Below are 18210 nucleotides of genomic sequence, written 5' to 3' on the forward strand. Positions count from 1 at the left end.
ATGGAGATGTTAAATATTTTCTTCTGTGCATTGATTGGTTGTTCTATACTTGCTGTTCTGGTTCATGCCCCAGATCAATCAGGTTTTCACTTCCGACCTTTGAATTTTGAAAATATTATCAACCAATGACCTAATAGTTCTGTCTTGGTCTATTACAGGGTTCATTAGCATAGACTGTGGGGTATCAGCTGCCTCTACAGACAAATGATGCAACAACAGGCATAAAGTACATTTCGGATGCAACCTTCACTGATTCTGGGGTAAGCAAAAGTATATCACTCAATTCCAGACTCACCCCCTTGAACAGCAATTTTATAGCGTCAGAAGTTTCCCTGAAGGTGTAAGAAACTGTTATACCTTAAAACTGTAGAGAAACGGAGGATTGACAGAGCAAGAAATACTAGAGAAAAACAGAGAATAGAGAAAATGAAGAAGAAAGATTTTTAATATTGAACTGTTCTACTTTTACATTTTTAGCTTAATATTTATACAAGCAATTTTTTTTTGAATTCAAATCAAACTATCCTCAGCTAAGATGTAGCATTGGGAATTACACAAAAACAAACTTTCAGTCGACCCTTAACAGATTCAGCCGACCAACACAACGGTCAAAACAAACATTTAAAGAAGATGAATAAAACGGCAAGCTTACAAGTCGTTTAGAACCAAGAAACTAAAACGACAGGAACACAAGTCGTACAGAAACTAAGAATAGAAACATTAACACAAAACGGCTCCTCTTTATGCATTTCACACTTCTTGGTTAATAAATGTGAAACGATAACGTTTTGGCCTCTCCAACTAGCCGTTGCTTCCTACTCAGCTCCCAGCTGCTTCCATCTGCTTTGACTTCTTTCAACCAGTTTCAGATCACTTTTCAACACACCTCCTTGATCTAAAATCTGATGAACACCCAACTTGGCTTGAAGTAACTCAAACCTTTTCTTGTTGAGGCCCTTAGTAAATATATCTGCTAACTGATCATTGGTTTAACAGTAAACAAGCTCAATTTCTTGATCCTTAACAGATTCTCTTATTGAATGAAACTTCACTCTAATGTGCTTAGTACGTTCATAATGAACAGGGTTTTTAGCTATCGCAATAGCTGACTGATTATCCACATGTATAACAGTTACTTTTTCTTGAACAAATCCCATATCCAACAACACCTTCTTTAACCACTTGATTAGCAGCTGCTGAAACTGCTATATACTCGGCCTCAGCAGAGGACTGAGCTACAATCTCTTGCTTTTTTGAAGCCCAGGTAAATACAGCACTTCCCAGTGAAAAACAGAATCCTCCTGTACTCTTAGAGTCATCCACAAATCCTGCCCAATCACTATCTGTGTATCCTTGAAGTCTACTACTTTCATTCCTCAAGTATACCAAACCAAAATTAGAAGTACCCTTTACATACCTTAAGATTCGTTTTGCAGCTTTGAAATGAATCACTAAAGAAGTTTGCATAAACCTGGAAAGCAAACAAGTGGCAAACATAATGTCTGGCCTTGTGGCTAACAAATATAACAAGGATCCAATGATACTCCTATACAGTGAACCATCTGCCTTGGATGAACCATCATCTTTGCTTAACTGAATTCCAACATTTAATGGAGTGTCAACAGCTTTACAACCCTCTATATTGAACTTCTTCAACAAATCTCTAACATACTTTGACTGATGCAAACAAATCTGTCCTGGTTTCTGTAGAACTTCCATCCCCAGAAAGTATATCATTTCCCCCAAATCTGTCATCTCAAATACCATCATCATTTGTGCTTTGAATTCATGTAAACACACAACATCAGGTCCTGTAATCAACAAATCATCCACATATAAGGCCACTATCAGCTGCAGTGAATCACTAGTGCCTTTAACATACAAAGTAGGCTCAATAAGACTTCTATTAAATCCATGATTCCTGAAATACTCATCTATTCTCTCATACCAGGCTCTAAGAGCTTGTTTGAGTCCATATAAAGCTTTAACCAGCTTGCAGACCTTATGTTCAGAACCTTGCACAACATAACCCTCAAGCTGAGAAATGTAGATATCTTCCTTCAATATTCCATTTAGAAAAGCTGACTTAACATCTAAATGAAATATTTTCCAGGCTTCCCTAGCTGACAAAGAAACTAGAAGTCTAATTGTATCAAGCCTGACCACTGGTGCAAATGTTTCAAAGAAATCTGTACCATAGGTCTGTGCATACCCCTTCACCACTAACCTTGCTTTATATTTGTTAATTGATCCATCCGGATTTAACTTAGTCGTGAAAACGCACCTTACACCAATTACATTTTGTCCACTTGGTTTGTCAACCAACCCCCAAGTTCCATTCTTCAAGATCATGTCCATTTCCAAATCCATGGCCTTTCTCCAATTCTCATCAGATTTAGCTTCTGCAAAACTAACAGGATCTGTACAAGCTAAATTACATCTTTCATAGATGTCTGTAAGTGACCTAGTCCCTCTTACAGCCAATCTTTCATCCTCCAGATCAAGTGACTCATCATCACCTCCTTGCTCTTGCTCATTTTCATCAGCAACTATAACACCAGAATCTTGCATATCAGAATCCTGCACAGTTTTGCTTTCCCAATTCCTTTTTTGCCCTTCATCAAACCTCACATCTTTGCTAATAAAAATCTTCTCTGACTTCACACCATACAGCCTATAACCTTTTGACAATTCACTATAACCAATGAAAATAGCCAGAGTAGACTTAGGATCAAGTTTTGATCTCTTTTCATCTAGTATTTTGGCATAACATACAGAACCAAAAACCTTCATATGTGAAACATTAGGCTTCTGTTCATACCAAAGTTCATATGCTGTTACATTAGGCAGTACTCTTAAATAAGTCAAATTCAAGATGTAATTTGCTGTATTCACAGCTTCTGCCCAGAAAACTTTAAGCATATCCTTCTGAAACATCAAACATCTAGCCATCTCCATTAGAGTTCTATTCTTCCTTTCTGCAACTCCATTTTGATGAGGATTATAAGCTACAGTCAGTTGATGCTTCATTCCCAACTTAGCCAGTAAATCTTCAAACTCAAAAGTTGTATACTCAGAGCCATTATCAGTTCTAAGTATTTTAATCCTTTTCTCAGAAAAATTTTCTGCCTGAGCCTTAAACTTCAAAAACTTACTCAATGCTTCTGACTTCACTTTCAAAAAATAAACCCAACTAAACTTTGTCAAATCATCTATGAATACTATATAGTATTTGCTGTGACTTAAAAAAGGCATTCTCATAGGACCACATAAGTCAGTATGCACCAGCTCAAGTTTTTGTTTTGCAAACCAGCTTCTGTGCTTAGGATAAGGTCTTCTGCTTTGCTTTCCAAGTTGACAAATTTGACACAGCTTTTCTACTTTGCCAAAACCAGGTAGGCCTTCAACTATCTTATCATTAGCCAACCTCATAAGTGAATTATAATTCACATGGCCTAACCTTTTATGCCACAATTCAGCCACATTATCTTCACTCACAAAAGCAGCATGTTCAACATTCTTCAAATTTAAAGGATAGCAATTATTTTTCATTTTGACAGTCAACAATTCATCACCAAAAGGATAAAAAAATAATGCATACATCATTCTTGAACAACAATGCATAATGTTTCTTTGCAAACTGACCAACACTAAGCAAATTTTGATCTGACTCAGGAACCAAATACACATCAGAAATATATTTTGTACTTGATAGTGTCTCAACAGCAACAGTTTCTTTCCCAAGTATTTTCATAAAGACTCCATTCCCGATTTTGATTTGAGCTACAAAACTTTGATCAATTTCTAAAAACAATTCCTCATTGCCAGTGAGATGATGTGAACATCCACTGTCCAATAACCAAACATTCTTCTTAATTGACTCAGCTTCTAAGTTAGCCATGAACAATACTTCATCAGCTTCCTCAGTCTACTCAGCCACTGCTGCTTTTTCTTTACTACCTTTCTTGAATTTACAGACCTTTTGAATATGACCAAGCTGATCACATAGTCTGCATTTCACATTAGGCCTAAACCAGCAGTACTTAGGAGTGTGATTGGTTTTCTTACAATGAGTACATGGAGAGAACTTCTCCTGCTTCTTCCCTTGCTTTCCTTCAGCAAAATTACTTCATTTGCCTTTGAGCTTCTTTGCACTCTCCTTTTTCACCTTTAAGCCTTTAGCCTTTGCAACCAAAGCATTTTCAAGGCTTTCATTCTTCCAGAGTGCTCTTCTTTGCTCTAAAGCAAGCAAAAAACTTAACAGCTCATTTACAGTGATCTTTGTTAAATCCTTGAAGTCTTCTAGAGATGATACTTTAGCTTCAAATCTCTCTGGAATACTCACTAGGATCTTATTCACGATTCGTTTATCACTTACCTCCTTTCCTAACTGCCTAAGCTAATTCACAAGATTAATCAACTTATTAGTATACTCCTGAATAATCTCATCCTCTTTCATCCTCATTAACTCAAACTGTCTGGAAACATTCAATACTCTCATTGCTCTGGTTCTGTCACTGCCTTGATACTCCTCCTTCAGACTATCCCATACTAGCTTTGGATCTTCATAATTCATGATCTTCACAAAAATTGCCTCTGAAACTGCTGATTGAAGGCAAATAAGAGCCTTATATCTCTTAACCACCTCCTCACTATGCTGTTTAATCTGAGCTAGTGTAGGATTGGCATGTCTTTATGCTGAAACTTCTCCAGTCTAAACCACGTCCTAGAGATCAAATGCTTTAAGATACGATCTCATTTTAACCTCCCAGAAAAGATAGTTTACTCCAAAGAAAACCGGTGGAGCTGTAGCACTGAAGCCTGCAGTAGCCATATTCAATGTTGACAAAGCAATCACAACAGTAAAAAGAAAAACAAAATCACAAGTCCCTCAAGAATTTTGCTCTGATACCATGTAGAGAAACGGAGGATTGACAGAGCAAGAAATACCAGAGAAAAACAGAGAATAGAGAAAATGAAGAAAAAAGATTTTTAATATTGAACTGTTTTACTTTTACATTTTTAGCTTAATATTTATACAAGTAAATTTTTTTGAATTCAAATCAAACTACCTTGAGCTAAAATGTAGCCTTGAGAATTACACAAAAACAAACTTTCAGTCGACCCTTAACAGATTCAGCAGACTAACACAACGGTCAAAACAAACATTTAAAGAAAATGAATAAAATGGCAAGCTTACAAGTCGTTTAGAACCAAGAAACTAAAACGACAGGAACACAAGTCGTACAGAAACTAAAGAATAGAAACATTAACACAAAACGGCTCATCTTTATGCGTTTCACACTTCTTGGTTAATAAATGTGAAACGATAACGTTTTGGCCTCTCCAACTAGCCGTTGCTTCCTACTCAGCTCCCAGCTGCTTCCATCTGCTTTGACTTCTTTCAACCAGTTTCTTCAACCAGTTTCAGATCACTTTTCAACAAAAACCTACACAAGTCAGAAACAATAAGTATTTGATTTGAGCCAGTTTCATGTATGGGAATTATGATGACCAAAGTAAACCGTCAGAATTTGATTTGCATCTTGGAGTAAATTTCTAGGATTCCGTTAAAATAGACAACAAGTCTTCTATCGTTACCAAGGAGATCATGCATGTATCCCCTTCAGACAGCATATCTGCCTGTCTCATAAACCAAGGGCTAGGGACTCCCTTTCATGTCTACATTTGAGCTTAGGCATTTCAGGAATTCCGCTTATCCGACTCTATTTGAAGCACTTGTGCTGTATCGAAGATTGGACATAGGCTCAACAACCAATGAATTTATCGGGTGAACCACTTTATTTCAAGCTTTTTCAAGGCTAGATTAAGTCATAGCTAGTTCTGTGTTTAATTTGATATAGTTTGAAATCAAAAGACAAATATTCAAAGCATTAAGAGAAAATATGAAAAAAAAAAAAACAGTACCACAGAGGACTTTGAACAAAGTTAAGAAGAGAATGCCTTTGTTAGCATCGATCATCATATTAACTGAAGAGATACAAGTATTTATACACAATATGCATGATTAACATTTGTACAAAACCACCAAGTGTTTAGCATAAGATTAAAGTTAACATGCAATGCTTACACATTCATAGACATGTAGCAGCAACATAGATTATGGCTTACTAAACTAGTACAACGAAGCAAAATGGACACATGTCCAACACTTAGTTTAAACAAGAGACAAGACTCAAGCTAGTTTTTATCTTAACACTCCTCTTAAACACTAGCTTGGTGAACATTTAGTTTGTTTCTCAATTCTTCAAACCTAGGCAAAAGTAGTGGTTTAGTCAAAATGTCTGCAAGTTGATGGCTGGAGCTGCAATGTTGAATGGATATCTCTTGATTCTTCTCAGCTTCCATGATATTTAACCTTGATATGTTTTGTCCTATTGTGAAAAATAGGATTCTTCACCATAGCAATAACAAACTTATTATCTACATACAGTTTAGTTGGAGGCACATGAAGAAAACCAAGTTCTGTTAAGATTTTCCTCACCTAGATGGCTTGATTTGCAGTTGTAGCTGCTGCTATATACTCTGCTTCTATAGAGGATTAGGCAATTGTCTTTTGCTTCTTTGAGGTTCAACAGAAAGCACAACTTCCAAGAGAAAACACATATCCTGAAGTGCTCATGCAATAATCAATACATCCTGCCCAGTCACTGTCTAAGAGGCCAACTGAATCAATTGATTTTGCATCAAAATGACTGAAGGGAAGACCAAGATCAAAAGTCCCACTCAAATATCTAAGAACTCTTTTAGCTATTGAAAAATGTTCAGTTGTAAGAACCTGCATAAATCTCGGTAGATAGTTCACAACAAACATAAAATCAAGCCTTGAAGCACAAATATAAAGCAATGATCCAATCAAACTTCTGAATGATGAAAGATTTTCAAGTTTGGATCCCTTATCAATGGACAACTTCTCATGAGTAACAAGAGGAGTTCCTACAGTTTTACAATCACACATATTAAACTTGTTTAGAACTGCAATAATGTAATTTGATTGAAGTACATGGATCCCTATATTATCTTGAAGAATTTGTAATCCTAGAAAATAACTTATTTGTCCAATATTAGTCATACTAAGTCTGTTTTGCATTTCAGACTTGAATTTTGTAATTCTTTCTACATCTCCTATTGTAACTAACATATCATCTACATATAATGAGATGATTAATGGAATTTGGTCACCTGTATTTTGTACATAAAGGGTTGGTTCATTGTAGCTTTTCTGAAATCCTTGACTCTTCAAGTATTTATCAATCTTGCAATACCAAGCACGTGATGCCTGCTTCAAACCATAAAGGGCTTTATGGAGTCTATACACCTTGTCTTTGTCAAACTTAGTTTCAAAGCCATAAGGTTGCTTAATAAAAATTTCTTCTTGCAAATCACCATTCAAGAAAGCAGATTTAATCTTCAAATGAAATATTTGCCACTTGAACATTGCTGACCTAGCTATCAGTAATCGAATGGTATCCATTCTAGTAATTGGTGCAGATGTCTCATGGTAGTCCACATCAGGCAACTGAGCAAAACCTTTGACTACAAGCCTTGCTTTATGCTTGTTTAATGAACCATCAAAATTGAACTTCTTCCTCAACACCCACTTCACTCCAAGAACATGATGATGTTTAGGCCTATCCATTAAACTCCATGTCTTGTTAAGATTAATCATATTTAACATTTCTTTCATGGCTTCTTTCCATTCAGATAACTTAAATGCTTCTTCATGTGTAGTAGGCTTAGGCAATACCATATTATAGCTTGATATTATGCCAGGCCTCATAAAGAGTTTTGTTGTTGACAACTTGAGTTATCGAGATATTCTGCAAGTAAACTACAATGCTAGCTGCTTTAGCTCAAAAGCTCTTTGGAAGCATTTTTTTTAAATAGAAGGCACCTGAACATCTTAACAATAGTTCTGTTTTTTCTTTCACTCACACCATTTTGTTCAAGACATTATGGAGCAGTTAATTGATGAAGAATACCTTCATTTTTCATATAACTTGTGCACTTTGAAGAAGTATATTATTCTACATTATCTGTCTTTAAAGTCTTGATCTTGCAACTAGATTCAATCTCAACTCTGGCTTTAAATTATTGAAACATAAAAAATACTTCTGACTTGTACTACATGAAATAGATCCAAGTCATTCTAGACATGTCACCAATAAAAATAACGAAATATCTAATTCCATTTAAAGAATGTTCACTCATAGGTCCAGCAACATTAGAGTGAACTAAATCTAGTCTGTTAACTACTCTATTTAGGCTTGATTTAGGAAAAGGCTTTCTAGTCAATTTGCCAAGCTAACATGAGCTACATACAGATCCATTTTCATGCAATTTTGGAAGGTTAGTAACAAACTAGAGGCACTTGCTTGCAGTAATGACTTATAGTTGCAATGACCTAGCCTTTTATGACACAAATATGTTTGTTTTGATGAAGATTTTATTGTAGACAAGCACATATTTTCCCATTTTATAGGAAAGTAATTTTTCACCTTAGGAACAAACATCATGTATTTACCAAAAAGTTCATAAACTGTGCAAGCATTATGTTTAAACACTAGCACATAATCATCATCAACTAGCTGGCCTATAGTCAATAGATTTTGAGTTATTTCAAGAATTAAAAGCACATTAAGAGCATACCTGGTGCCTAAAGTAGTTGGAATTACAATTGTGCCTTTCTCTATGGCTTGCAGTATATAACCATTTCTTATTTTTAATGAAGAACAATGATTAATGTCAATTTCAGAAAATAACTCAACCTTTGAAGACATGTGATTTGAACATGCATTATCAAGAAGCCACTGATTTTCATTTGTTAAACTAGAATTTGTGGTAGCCATAAACAAGACTTCCTTTGCAACTTCAACCTTCTTAGCTTGTTTTGTAACTTGTGGTTTCTTGTCTACTACATTAGCTTTATTCTTGCAAACTCTTTCTACATGTCCCAACTGCTTGCACGCATTACATTTGACCCTAGGTCTAAACTAGCAATAAGGTTCAGCATGGCTCCTCTTCTTATAGTAAGAACAAACTGGAAACTTTCTTTTTCTATTTTGAAGTTTTCTAGTAGGAATACCAGTTTTATTCTTTTCTTTGATATTATTTGGATTCTTTTTAAATGAAAAATCTACATAGGTTGTACCTTTCACATGAGCAGATAAAGCATAAACAACTCTTTCATCTCTTCTGGCTATTTTTCTTTATTCAGCAGCTTCTGAGGCATTCACTAAATATGAGATTGTGAGTTTTGAAATGTCCTTTGCCTATTCTAGAAAAGTAATTGTGGCATTAAACCTCTCTTGTAAGCTCATCATAATCTTCTCCACCACTTTTACATTTGTAAGAAAACCTCCCATAAGTTTGATCTGATTCACCAGCTTCATCACATCTTCAACAAATTCACCCACTGTTTGACTTTCCTTCATTCTCAAAAGTTCATATTTTCTTCTAAGATTTTGCAAATGCATCTGTTTGCTTCTTACAAACCCTAAAAACTCTTATTTAAGCTTACTCTAAGCTTGGTTTGTAGTCTCGCCCCATAATTTTATTGAAAACTAACTCAGACACAGATGAGTGTATGAAAGATAGATCTCTATATCTTTTTGCAATGTCTTCTTCATATTGCTTCACTTGTGCCTTTGTAGCGTTCTCTTTCAGTATTGGTAATTCAGTTTCAAACTCAACAGCATTCCAAAGGTTAACACCTTTGAGAAATGCTTTCATTTTTATAACCTAAACATGGTAGTTTGAACTATTAAATGTAAGTGGTGATTGTTGTGTAATAGTTGAAGTTGAAGTTGACATTGTTTGAAAAGGAGTTAGGTTTTGGTAGGTGAAAGATGAGATTTTAGGATTGTGTATTAGTATTTTAGGTGGCTTAAGGATCAGTTAATGCTCTGATACCATGATATGGTTTGAAATCAATAGACAAATATTCAAAACATTAAGAAAAAATATGAAAAAAAATAGTAATGTAGAGGACTTTGAACAAAGTTAAGAAGAGAATAACTTTCTTAACATCGATCATCATATTAACTAAAGAAAGATACAAGTATTTATACACCATATGCATGATTAACACTTGGACAAAACCACCAAGTGTTTAACATAAGATTAAAGTTAATATGCAATGCTTACATATTCATAGACATGTAGCAGCAACATAGATTTTGGCTTACTAAACTAGAACAACAAAGCAATATGGACACATGTCCAACATTTAGTTAAAACAAGAGATAAGACTCAAGTTAGTTTTTATCTCAACATAATTTACTAATTATTTCTTAAATATCCTACCTAGGTACAATGATGATGCTTATAATCGTATTTGGAAGGCTTAAAACTTTATGAATTGCAAAACGTTAAGCATCCTACTAGTTATTGATGCATGTGATGACAATACCAACCAGCACCTGTTGTCATGAGCATAACAATTATTTATACATAGTAGCAAACCCTAAGGGTTTTATTGAGAACCAACAAATCCTAATGTAAAATATTTTGTGTATATGCACTTTTGCAGAAGTTGAAGAGCTCAAAGAAAACAAGATCAGAGAATTCAACATATCTTAAAATGGTGAATTTATGTATGGTCATGTTGTTCGTTAGTACTTATATACAGGTACTTTGTACACCATAGTGCTAGTTAGTGGAGACGACATTGAATTTGATTGGAAAGGACTAATAGATCAATATTATCACCAATCCTCAATGCATTTGAAGTTTTTATGGTTAAAGATTTCTCACTATAAAAAATGGATCCAAAAGATGGTATAGTTTCCAAACTTACTTTTAATTTTTTATTTTTTAACTTTATTTGAAAGAAAACGTGATCTGTCACATCATACAAGATTTTAATCATCTACGTTTAACTAAAAATTATAGTTGATGCAATAATGGATACAAAGTCAATTTATGGAATGAAGAGAAATTGGCAAAGAGATCCTTGTGCACCTAAAGCTTACTCATGGGATGGTTTTAATGGCTATGAGGGCTTTAATTTGCCCAAGATCATATTTTGGTAAGCATGTGTCTTCAGATAAGCATGTTGTTTTAAGCTTGTGAATGCTTTCATTTTTTCTTATTAAATTTCTATATCCTTGGCACTTTTAGTGTCATTCTCTTATTTGAATACTTAAACATACTATCAAGAACTTGTCTTTGAGTGAATTGAGAGGAGAGATAGCTGCTTTTATATCCAATCTTGCACTGTTATAGCACTTATAAGTATATCTATGTCTAAACAAGCATAACCTTTTAATAGTGGAAGATGGGATCAAAAAGGCTATGACCATCATCATCTATCAGAATAGAAATTGAACAGATTGAAATATTTGTTGCAGGGATTTATCAAACAATAGCTTAATTGGAAAAATGCTTGATTTTCTATCTCAGATGTCGCTCTTGAGTGTTTTGTAAGTCATCCTGTTAAGAAGTTAAATATAAAAAATTGAAAATATGTCAGAATCAACGAATAATTGTTTTTGCGTCAATTCTACTGTAGAAACTTAAAAAGAAACAAGCTCTCAAGTTCGCTTCCAGTTGAACTCTTAGAAAGATCAAATAATGGATCACTAGCACTAAGGTCTACTTCTTGTCTAAGTCATCTAACCATATTAGTTTCCTAATTCAAGATGTTGAACAGTCCACCATTTACTATTCATTTGATTACCAATGCTAGTTTTTAAGAGAAAAATAGAAGATGTTCCAAGTATATTCAAATCACTTGTTAAGATTTATACTACTAGAGACAATATCTTTGTTCTATTAATTTATAATATTGATTTAATCCTTGATTGATGTAAGTGTTAGGGGGCCATCTAGACATTTGTCTGTCAACTTCATGTCAAAGGAAGAAGAGGCATTAGAACAAGTTTGTTGTTCCACTAGCAGCATCAGCTACTATAATTTTTGTCATCTTAGCTACATTAACTACGTTCTGGAGCATTAGAAGGAAAAAAATAAGGTATATCACAAACGATGCATCAAATTCATCTAATAAAATGAAGAAATATCCCGATGCATCTTTGCTTATTAAACTTGCTTTGTGGTGATAATATTAGTAGTTACAAAGGTGACTACTGAGGATAAAAATAAGGGGGGAACAACATTGGAGTCAAAAAGTTGACACTTTACATATGCTGAGGTCCTACAAGTTACCAACAATTTTGAGACAATTCTTGGAAGAGAGGTTTTGCTACAATTTTCCTTGCTTGCTTGGATAATACTCAAGTAGCTATGAAGATGCTATCCTAATCATCAAGCCAAAGCTATAAGGAGTTTCATGCAGAGGTCTACACATTTACAATTTAATCCCTTGGAATACTTTTAAGCTCATTTGCATTTACTATGTTAAATATGGCTTAAATTTATAGGTCAAACTTCTTATGAGAGTACATCATGGAAACTTGACAAACCTTGTTGGGTATTTCAATGAGAGTAGCTATATGGGACTTATCATGAGTTCATGGTTATTGGAAACTTAAAGTAGCTTCTGTCACGACCCGGAGCTCTCATCGAGCGCTTTACAACCACCGCGATGTCTCGATAAGCACTCATTACCCCGAATGCCGATCGAAACCCCGCAAGGTTTAGCATCAACTTCCGCATCTTCCTGGTGAGCGACAGTTATTAAATCTCGCATTTCAAGAAAACATAAGTTGTTTCCAACTCAAAACAATAAAATATTATTTTCTAGCTCACAAGGGCATTTTCGTCATTTTTTTTTTGAAATTTCGAAATCCAAAAAAAGTAATATGTAAGTGGAAACACATATTTCATTATTTAAATTAAATTTTGAAGTCTAAAACATTCGTTTCAAGTAAAATTATAGCTATTTGAATATAATAAAAAATTAAATAAAATATTCTATTTTCTTAAAACCCAATAGTTTCAAAGTCTTTCTAAAATAACTTTTGTAGCGTAAGAGTAAAATAAATTTATTCATATAGTAATAAAGATAATAAAAGTATGAAATTTCGTTTACAGTGACACGGGGGCCCCCAACTAACCAAGAAGGTGTAGAGCTACAAACCCTTACTTCCTATGATGCAACTCCGAGATTAATTCTCGTCTTAATCAACTATCAACAAACTGTCCTGAGCCTGAAAAATGGATAGGAAGAGGGGTGAGATTAAATAATCCCAGTGAGTAAACAATTACCATCAAAAGCATCTAAAGCCGAGTAGATGGAGACAATATAAAAACGTTATATCTCAATAATGTTCATAACACAAAATTCGTTTCAATCTATACCAAATAATTTCTTTTCATCAAAATTTCCCCGACTTATGAATTTTTTTAAACTTGGCCCCTGCCAATATCATTCTCGCGGGTACCTTCGTCAAGGTATCCCACTGAGACCGCCAAGGCTGTTCAATGACCCATACCCATAAACATGTTTTCACATCTGACACACAGCCGTTCCTTGGCGTTGGCTGAGTCTCACTCTCACGTGGTGGCCCGAACGTGAGGTGCACTCAAATCATACCTCAGGAGATACTTCACCCAACATCTCCCCCCGGAGGTAAGTATATAATTGAGTTACCGTGCCCCTCTCATAGGCAGTCCACGGAAACCCCCACCACTGCAGTGACCGTTTAATATACCACCAGACCCATAAAAATTCCAGTAGCATAATATGGCGAATAAAATGTAATCCAGTCTACCGAGACCAATCCAAAATTGTTCATATATTTCATGCCAACCCCAAAAATTTAGCCATCATGCTACCATAGTGTCATAAGCCCCAATTTCAATAACATATAAAATCATAAATTTCAACACAGTCTCCATATACTCAATTTTCCCAAAACAATATTTGATTTCAAAACCAGTATAAATCTCATTTTTATTAAAAAACATTTTAATTGGAAAACATAATATTTTATAATTTAAACTCACCATTCAATAAAAGCATCAAACAAGTATAATTACTCTAGATATTTAAGACGATAAATTGTCCACTCACAGTTCTAGGAGTCGATGTACTCCTAATCCCAGTCTTCAAGCACAATTTTGGTACTTTTACCAGTGTAATTTGCTCACCACCTATCCACAATGTACAATACATAATTCACCACATCAATGCTTGACCATTATAAAATCAATTCAGGCTCGGTATATATGCATGATATGACATGCAACTTATCCGACTACCGCTTAAATGCGGTGCTGACTTAATTCGGCCTATTACCCGATTAAATTACTAACGCGTCCAATTTAATCTCAAATTAATTTTTTTCAGTTTCTATACCTCAATTGCACCCAAATTGACTTAATGTCCCTCGGTGTGGTGCAAATTATCAGTCCTGATAGCAAATTACGAAAATACCCCTAATGGGTAAAAATTCATATTTTTGCTCCAAAAATTCCCATTATTTTTCTAGACTCATAATTCATCATTATTCATCATAATTCCTCAAATAAACATCAAGATCATCAGCCAATATTCCCTTAGAAAATTCAGCCAATAATGGTAATGGAGGAAAATAAATTCTTTTCTTGTTGTTTTGTTCCTAAATATGCTAAACTAACTTAAAACACTAACATAACTTAGAATCAAATTAATCTAACAAGTTTCTCTCTCCTAATCCATTTGTTTCAGAATTGAATTCATCCTCAAATCACATGATTCAACCATGGAAAATGATGAGAAATGCATGAAAATGATAAATCTTAAGCTAAGCTTGAAAAATCATACCTTTTTCACTTAATTTCCTTAAAAATTCACACTTTTTCTTTGATTTTCTCTCTCTAGGGTTTTGTTTTTGTTTTCTCTCTCTTCTTGCTGGTTTGGCCGGCCATGGGGTGGAAGATGAGCTGATTTTTGTTCCTTTTAAAAAGGAAAATAATAAATTAATAAAAGAATGACACGTGGCATCATGTCATTGGCCCGTTTTTAAAACTTTAAAATTTTAATCATTTTTATCTCCACCACACAATCAGTCAATGGTCAAAATGAGGATAAGAGATGACTATGTGCTGAAAAAATATCCTTGTGGTGGAAAATTACTGTTTTGCCCCAAGGGTGGTAAAATTACCATTTTACCCCTATACTCTAAATTATACCGGAATTAAAATTTTTCACTTCTAAATCTCAAATCTTACTCCAATAAGTCAAATTATACTCCAATAAGTCAAATGGGGTCAAAAGAATCTTTTCTAAAATTTCCATTTTGTCCCAAGTGGCAAATGACCATTTTGCCCCTAGATAGCGAAAATTCCGGTTTGTCTCCAAATTGATCTTCAAACTCCGAATTACCATATTAAACCATTCTGAGAATTTAAAATTATTAATTTTATCGTAAATTCTCTATTTGATTTAGTTCGAGGCTTAAATCAACTTTGTTGTACCTTTAGGTACAATACCGACTTTTGTAAATTCTTCGAGACTCTCCTAGCATGCAAACATGCTATCCATCGCATGTATGTCATGAAAAATATTTTTATAGAGTCGGGCTTGTCATCTTCTCCCCCACTTGGATCAACCATATGATCCTTCTTGATGACTGATTTCGACATCCGGCTAAATATTAATATTTTAATATTATTTTATTAATAAAATATTATTTTATTTTAAAAATTTTATTTTGTCTCCTTGATACCCAAAATACCTTATTATGCCTCACTTGACTTCCGAATCGCCTTTTATCTCGTAAATTCTCCTCCGATAAAATTATTATTATTTTATTGTTATCTTCTCACTTTCGGAATATTTTATTCTAAACTACTCCTTTCGTCTTTTATCACTTTTAAACATTTTAATTGACCTCAATTTGCATTCGATCAACTTTATTTATCACCATATCAAAGTATGGGGTATTTTAGCTTCTGTCAAGTCCTTATAAAAAATTTCACTACCCAAATGTTCATATCTTGAGATTTTAAGCTAAAACAAACTCAAAGTTTTTCCTGATGCAGAAAGAAATGCACATACTATGAGTTAGGAAGAAAGGCTTTGCATGGCAACAGATGCAGCTCAAAGCTAGAGAAAAGAAACTAAAAATCTTTCATCCATCGATCATTTTTCTATTTTTGGTGAACATAGCTTAGTTGATTTTTATGGAATTTGAAATCTAGGATTAGAGTATCTACATTATGGATGTAACCCACCCATAGTCCACAGAGATGTGAAATCCACAAGCATCTTATTGAATAAAAAATTCCAAGCCAAATTAGCTAATTTTGGCTTGTCCAGGACTTTTCCAGCTGAAGGTGACACTTATATGTCAACAGTTGTTGCTAGTACCCCTAGGTACCTTGATCCTGAGTAAGTACATATCATTTTTTCTTTTTAATTTGCTACCACACTATCTAAGGATTGTAATATATCTCAAAAAGAACTTTAAGGAGTGCAAAGAAAAAACTTCTTTGAAATTTAAAAGATGAAAAAAGAATACAATCAACTCAGCTGGTCAGAACCAGAGAAACAATAATTTTGGTCCCCTAAATTTATATTAAAACAAACATCATCATCAATCTAGTAAACTTTATATCTGTTGTGGGCAATGTATTAACTTGTATGCTTGGAATGCAAATATCAAATAACCAACTAGTTAAACGAGAAAAGTGATATATATATATATATATATAGCTTTAGGGTTGTCCTTCTGGAGATAGTTACAAGCAGGCCGGTGATCACCAAGTCCCATGATGAGATTACTCACATAAGTCACTGGGTTAGTTCTTTGCTTGCTAAATGGGAGATCAAAAGAATTGTTGATCCAAATTTTGGGGGAGATTTTGAGATTAATTCTGCATGGAAAATTGTGGAATTAGCATTGAGATGTGCATTTCACAATTCTATGGATAGACCGACCATGAGTGAGGTGGTGATGGAATTGAAGGAGTGTTTGAAAAAGAGGTGGCTCGGAAAAGGGAGGGCCCTAGCACACGAAGTAAAGGTCTAAGACAAGGAGTCAGCATAAATTTGGTTATCGAGCTTTTTCCCAGAGCAAGGTAAAGAAGTGTATTGTGCATTGTATTGTAGCACGAGAATAAATGTGTGACTTCTCAAGAGTAATTGGATGTTCTAAATATTTGATTATCTCAAGCTTTGAACTAAGTTCATGTCCAAGGTTGTCCCCCTCCCCTTAGATTTTCTCTTTCCCTATATCTGTTGTAAAAATTATACAATATAATCATATGGGGTTCACTTTAAAGGTTTTAATTTTCTATCCCTTTAGGCACATGGATCATTTTTTAAAATTAATAAATAAGTTAATTACATATTTAGTATAAGAATTGTAGTAAAATTGTTAATTTAGTATTTGAAGAAAAAAATCGTAATTAAGCATTGAATTTGTTTGTTAAGTAAATTGCACACTTTATTAATTTCATTAAGAAAAAAAAATCCAAACGATTAATGAGGACACCTCATAAATGTCATGTCAATTACCACACGTTTAAAAGATATCAAGTTATTTTTAATTTTTGATTTTGAGAAAATTTTTTATTTTTAAAATTAAAAAATAAAGAAACTTAAGAAAAAACATAAAAAAAATCTAGAAAAGAATCGATTAAAGGTTACATCGTTAAAACAGTATTTCCTAAAATCTTTGCATTAGCAATTAAAAAAAAAGAAAATATGCAATTTTGAGGAATGAATTGAGACCCGTTGGGCTTCGAAAATTGAACTATGGAGAAAGTTTTTATTTGAGAACGCGAAGAATGGGACAACTTTAACTCCCTTTTTCATGAACATGTGATGGGTAAGGATTTCCAAGACAAGCACATTTGGAAATGGACCCCCCGTGGTGACTATTCCTCTAAGTCTTTTTGTTGTCAGGTTTTACTTACTCACACCCATCATGCAGATCATTGGAAGATGATATGGTCTGGTCTAGTGCCTTACAAAATAAAGGTATTCTGTTGGCAGCTAGTGAGAGGACACTTGGCTGTTAGACAAAAACTTGTAAAGAGTGGTATTATTAGTTCCAATGCCACCACTTGCCTTTTGTGCAGAAGAGAGCTCGAAATGGTACACCATTTATTTTTTAACTGTGAAAGCACTTGGTTAATTTGGCAGTTATGGTGTACATTATGGAATGTTGATTGGGTCTCACATGATAACCCACTTGACTGTTACCTTAACTGGTTCAATTTTACTAACAACTTAAAAAATGGTGCGATTTGAAAAATGGGTTGGTATGCTATTACTTGGGCAATTTGGATTGCTAG

At 34.2% G+C, this 18210-nt stretch overlaps 2 pseudogenes; both read left to right on the forward strand.

Moving 5' to 3' along the window:
- On the forward strand, positions 1 to 5795 carry LOC108662449 (annotated as a pseudogene).
- On the forward strand, positions 10926 to 16993 carry LOC18596057 (annotated as a pseudogene).

This window comes from Theobroma cacao, chromosome 6, assembly GCF_000208745.1.
Source record: "Theobroma cacao cultivar B97-61/B2 chromosome 6, Criollo_cocoa_genome_V2, whole genome shotgun sequence".
NCBI classification, from domain to species: domain Eukaryota; kingdom Viridiplantae; phylum Streptophyta; class Magnoliopsida; order Malvales; family Malvaceae; genus Theobroma; species Theobroma cacao.